This window comes from Equus caballus, chromosome 2 (genome assembly GCF_041296265.1).
Source record: "Equus caballus isolate H_3958 breed thoroughbred chromosome 2, TB-T2T, whole genome shotgun sequence".
NCBI classification, from domain to species: domain Eukaryota; kingdom Metazoa; phylum Chordata; class Mammalia; order Perissodactyla; family Equidae; genus Equus; species Equus caballus.
The window spans coordinates 123,302,850-123,308,699 of record NC_091685.1 but is presented as its reverse complement, the minus strand read 5'-3'; positions in this window follow the sequence as shown (position 1 = coordinate 123,308,699).

The window sequence follows — 5,850 nt, the reverse complement described above, 5'->3', positions numbered from 1 at the left end:
GATAGTGTCATGTCTGGTTTTTTGTTTTAATTGCTAAACGGAATTCCATTTTACCAGCTATGAGGTTAGGAAATGGAAGAGGGAACAGGCTTCTGCAAAGAGAGAGATGGCCACAGCATAACAAGCACCGTCTTCAGTCGGGAGGAGAATTCCTTTAAAGTGTCCTCTCAGAGCACAGTTATCCCAGCCCAGGGTTATTTCCCAGGTCAAAGTCTGGAATCATCTGGGGGCAGGATGAGTCCACACGAGCTCATTGCGGCCAAGTATTGACTGCTTGTCTCCGTGACACTTCTCAGCTCTGGAAGAAGAGTTTTTTTAAATACCTGAACCTATGGATTTGACCTGTAGATGAGCCCCTGCTGGCCTTTCCCATGCCGCTCTTCTTCCTGCAGGTCACAGCTCAGAGGTCAGCTCCTCAGGGTGGCTTTCCTGAGAGCTCCCAGCTCTAGACTGAATGTTAGTGTCCCCCTAGAACCCAGTTGTTGAAACCTGATCCCCAGTGTGATGGTATTTGGAGGTGGGCCCTTTGGGAGGTGATTATGTCATGAGAGTGGAGCCCCATGAATGGGAGTAGAGTCCTTAGGAAAGAGACCCCAGAGAGCCCCTCACCCCTCTTGCCACGTGAGAATGCAGTGTGAGGAAGGCTGTCCATGCACCAGGAAGTAACCGCCGGACACTGAATCTGCCGGCACGTTGATTTCCGACTCCCAGCCTCCAGGACTGTGAGAAATAAATTTGTTATTTAAGATACTCAGTCTGTGGTATTTTTGTTACAGCAGCCAGAATGGACTGAGACCTCCCTAATCCCATCATCCACATGATTTCCTCCAGAGCTGTCCTCACTTTTAACATTAACCTGCTTATTTAAACCCTCAGTTCCCGCCATCTCCTCCACTCTGGGCAGAGGTGCCCCTAGATGTGCAAGTTTTTATTTTATTTTATTTTATTATTTTTTTCCTGAGGAAGATTGTCCCTCAGCTAACATCTGTGCCAATCTTCCTCTATTTTGTATGTGGGACGCCACCACAGCATGGCTTGGTGAGCGGTGTGTAGGTTCACAGCTGGGAACTTAACCATGATGCCACCGGGCCAGCCCACAAGTTTTTAATTTTGATGAAGTCAAATTTGTCTATTTTTTTAGTATAAAATTGTGATAGGCTAGGGCTTATAAATGACAGAATTTTGAGCTAAAACGAAGTGTAGAGATGATGTAATTTATTCTCCTAACTGATGAGGAGGTGGAGGGCTCAGAAGTGAAGTGACCAGCCCAAGGGCTCGTGGACCCAGAACCAGAACCTGTGTGTTCTGACACCTTGTCTGATTCGACCATATGGACAAAAAAAATTGGGAGCAAATGCCAAATTTTAAGGATCAACCTAAAACATCAAAGGAAGGATTCCTACTTCCTGTTGTTTCTGCCACCTAAGCTAAATGGTATTGTTTTTAAACGTTCATCTATTTTAAACTATTCACTTATTCACTAAGAAATATGTTCAATGGCTAGTATATACCAAGCTCTGTTAAAAACTTTAAGATGAAGAAGAATTTGGCCTAAATGAAAAGCTATCCTTATAATTCTTTCCCTGTACATTAAAAAAAGAAAAGAAAAGCCTAAGGAGGATTCTTTAAAAATAAGAAGTGCTACCACCATCAGGTTTTAAGCACTCTATAAACTGTGTTGAAAAGCTCTTTGCTGCTCAATTGTGGAGGAATAAAGATCTTCCTATTAAAAAGTCTTAATGGCAAGAGTTACATTGCAAGTTAAAGATATTTTCTCTGGGGCCTGAGATCAGTTGAATACCACTCAGCTGTATGAGTGGTGCGTTCTTTCTGCTCTGTTAGTGAGAAATGTAATTGTATGGAAAACAATGAGGCCCTGCTCCTTCCAATAAGTTAGGCAGAAACTCCCAGGGACCAGAGCTCAAGCTGGTGCTGAGAGCTGCTGCCTCAGGTGAGTGGAGCTGGGATGAAAGGCGAAGACAGTGGGATAATGAGGACTGGACTAGGAGCGTGGCGCACTTGGGTCCCAAGTCCTGCCCCTGCCAGCAACTGGCCAGATGACGTCTCTGGGCCTCAGTTTTCTCATCTGTCAGAGGTTTGGAGAGGGGATCTCTGAGGTCTCTGCATGGCTTTCCTACCCCCTCATTACAGCCTCCCACGTCGAGCACCTCGGCTGTGTCCGTGAACTAATAACCTCATAGCCCCTCATTCCTTCTGCAGCTCCCATATGGAGGGAGTTGGGTTTCTGGGCATCTCTTTCCTCCCTGCTTTTCTGCTCCTCATCTATAGTGACGCATCCAGGAGTAAATACAGTTCGGGGAAGGAGAACTGAACTGGAAAACGGCACCTGGAGTGAAGCCCTGGCTCTGCAACTCCTTGCTCTGTGTAACTTTTGGTAAGCACTTCACTTCTTTGGGCCTCGAGGTCCCTTGCTATCACGGAATAGAATTCAGCTGGATCAGTGGTTCTCAACATGTGACTAATAAGCACATAAAAAGATGTTCACCATCATTAGTAATTAGGGAAATCCAAAATAGAACCATGGAGATACCATTTCACACTAGAGTGACTATAACAAATAAGACAGAAGGTAACAGGTGATGGTGAAGATGTGGAGGATTGGGAACACTTACGTGTCGACAATGCTCATATAAAATGGTGTAGTCACTCTGGAATCGGTTTGGGGGTTTCTCAAAAAGTTAAACGTTAAACTACCATACCTCCCAGCAATTCCACCCTCAGGCGTCTACCCAAGAGAAATGAACACACACATCCACACAAAGACTTGCCTGTGAATGTTCATAGCAACATTATTTACAATAGTCTGCAACTGGAAACAACTTAAATGTCTATCAACCAGTGACTGAATAGACAACGTGGTAGATCCATACAATGGGATACTATTTGATACCAAAGAGGAGCAAACTACTGAAACGTGGTATGCCACAAATAAATCACAGTTAAAGACATTACGCTGAGAGACTACACATGATATGACCCTGTTTACATGAAGTGTTCGCAAAAGGTAAATATATAGAGACAGAAAGTGGATCAGTGATTGCCCAGGGCTGGGAGTGGGAATAAATGGGCATAGGGCTCTTACTGGGGGGATGAAAATGTCTTAAAACTGATTTATAGTGATGCTTGTGTCATTTGGTAAAAATTATTGAATTGCACACTTGAAATGGTGAATTTTATTATATGTAAAATAAATCTCATTCCCAAAAACTAGCCGATAACCTGAAACATGGTAGGAACATAACAAATTGACTTGAAGCTATTTCATTGAAGAGGAGTCTGAAAACAAGAATGCAAGCCATGTTTGTTTCATAATAAATAATCTCTAGGATAACATATCTTTAACATTTAGGCTGAATATTATGTTTGAGATGAAGGATAATTGAAATGATTTTATCTAGGAACCAAGAAGAAATTCTTAAAAACATATTTCAAAATGCAAGAAATAAAGGTAGTGTCTGATATGGAACACACTTCAATACCATAAGCAGTTTTCCCCTTCTTTTCTTTTACTTTTCATTATGGGCATTTTGAAACACATACAGAAGTTAAGGACAATTTTGTTTCATCTCTACCTAACCCACTTCCCACCATCCCCACTCTGCACTAATTTATTGTGAAACAAATCACAGACATATCACATGAATACATTCATAAGGTAAAATACATTTTGCAAGGATGGCTCATCTCCAGTTATAGTTGTATTTCAAAGAAACATTGACAAAGGGTACAAATATATTGACAAAATAGTCTAAGAAAATCTTTCAGAATGTCAAATCAAACAGACCAGAAGAATATGGTGAAGCTATTTGTAATTCTCAAATATGTTTATGATTAAATTACTAATGTAACAGCTGGTAAGAATGCTATTAAATGACATGTATCTTATAGTTCCTTTTTCTTCAGATTTGCTACTCAGATTTTTCTTCATTTATGTTGTGCTTCACTTAAAAGAAAATTTTCCAAAAGGAATATCCCAATTTGGCGTGTCTAATTCTAAAAGATGACACTAAATGGGGAAATTCCACCAGTGAAACTTCTGTTCCTCTCCCATCACATCTGTTGGGCAGCATTTGTCCTCACTGTATGTTTTCAATCGGAATTTGTTTACCAACGCCTTCCCACCTGATACTTAGGGGCTTGTGGTGAGTTGTCAATTATTATAGTTTTTGAAAGATCTCTTCCAAGGATATTTAAGCCCTTTATATAGTTTCCTGGTACACAAACACAATGTTCATGGAAAAGCCAGGGCCTAAACATAAAAATAAAAACCAACTAATTAAAACCTCAATAAAGCTGCTGTTTTAAAAAAGAGAGAAGGAGACTTGGCAACTAACTGCCATACCTGCCCCTAAACTGGATTCAGTACTGGGAAGAAAAAAAATAAATAAGGGACATTTTTGAGTCAATTAATTAAATTAGAATACAAGTGATCTATTACACAGAAATGCTATATCAATATTAAATTTACTACAGTTGATAACTGTACTGTGGTTACGTAAGAGAATCACCCAGCTCTTAGGAAATACACACTGAAATATTATAATAAAGGACCACGATGTGTGTAACTTACCCTCAAATGATTCAGAAATTATATAGCTCTCTCTTTATATTATATAATTCTTATCTATTATAGATAGCTAATGTAGATAGGGATAATAGATAAGATAAAACAAGTGATAAAGCAAACGCAGTAAAATATGAACAATAGGTAAATATGGGTAAGGCGTATATGTGTTTCTTTGCACTATTCTTATTCTTGCAACTTTTCTACAAGTTTGTAATTATTTATAAATTAAAAAATTGAAAAAAATTAAAAGTAATTGTGGTCATGACTCTCACAAAAAGGTCCACCCTGATCTGGCCTCTGCCTCCCTTCTCAATTCCACTTTCATTCCCCTAGAAGAACCCTGTCTGGTTATTCTACATTAATTGTATTTCCAGACCACTCTCCATCCTTGGTTCCTCCTCAGTCCACATACACATTTTTCTCTCTGTCTGGCATGTCCTTATAACTCTTTCTCTGCTTGAAACCTTCTAATCATCCTCCTGACTCGGCTGTAACAGCTCCCTCATGAGGAAGTAGTTTTGGACATGGGTTGAGAGCAACCACTTTACCCTCAGGAAGACCTGGGTTTCAGACCAGGCTCCCTACTTCCCCCTTCAGATCTCAGGTGAGTGACCCTCCTCAGTTGTCCACACGCAAAATGAGGATAAAAATAGTGACATACCCCGTAAGACTGATGGGAGTGGATGAGAAAATACACGTGAAATGCTTAGCACAGAGTCTGGCAAATTGAGCATTCATTAAATGTTAGTTTTACCCTTGTGACTGCGCCGCGCCCCACCCCCCCCCCGACCCGCCCCGCCACTGCCCAACCCGACCCCACAGCCCCTGCATTCCCCTCTGGAAAGCGCTTACAACACTGCTGTCATGATGTATTTCCATGTTTATTCCTTCTAAATTACGAGCCTTGAAGGCAAAGATCATGTTCTAGTCACCTCTGATTTTTCCAGCCCCTAGGATCATGTTTCTTGCTCACATAAAACAATGAAGAACTTACTTGTAATCCAAAATCAAGGATTTTACTTTTAAAAATGAAACAAAGAGTCACTATCAGTCTCATTCTTCTAAACATTGGGCTCTGAAGATGTCTGTGAATTATAGTCAAATACTACATCATCAAAGTACAGTAAAAAAATTATAGACTTTAATGCATTTATAAATAAACTGGCAACTGGGATCTTTATGAAAGATAATTCAGAAGTTAGGAAAAGCAACTTTGGTTCTTCGTGGCTAGAATGTAAGCTATCCGTCCAACCATTTCTTCC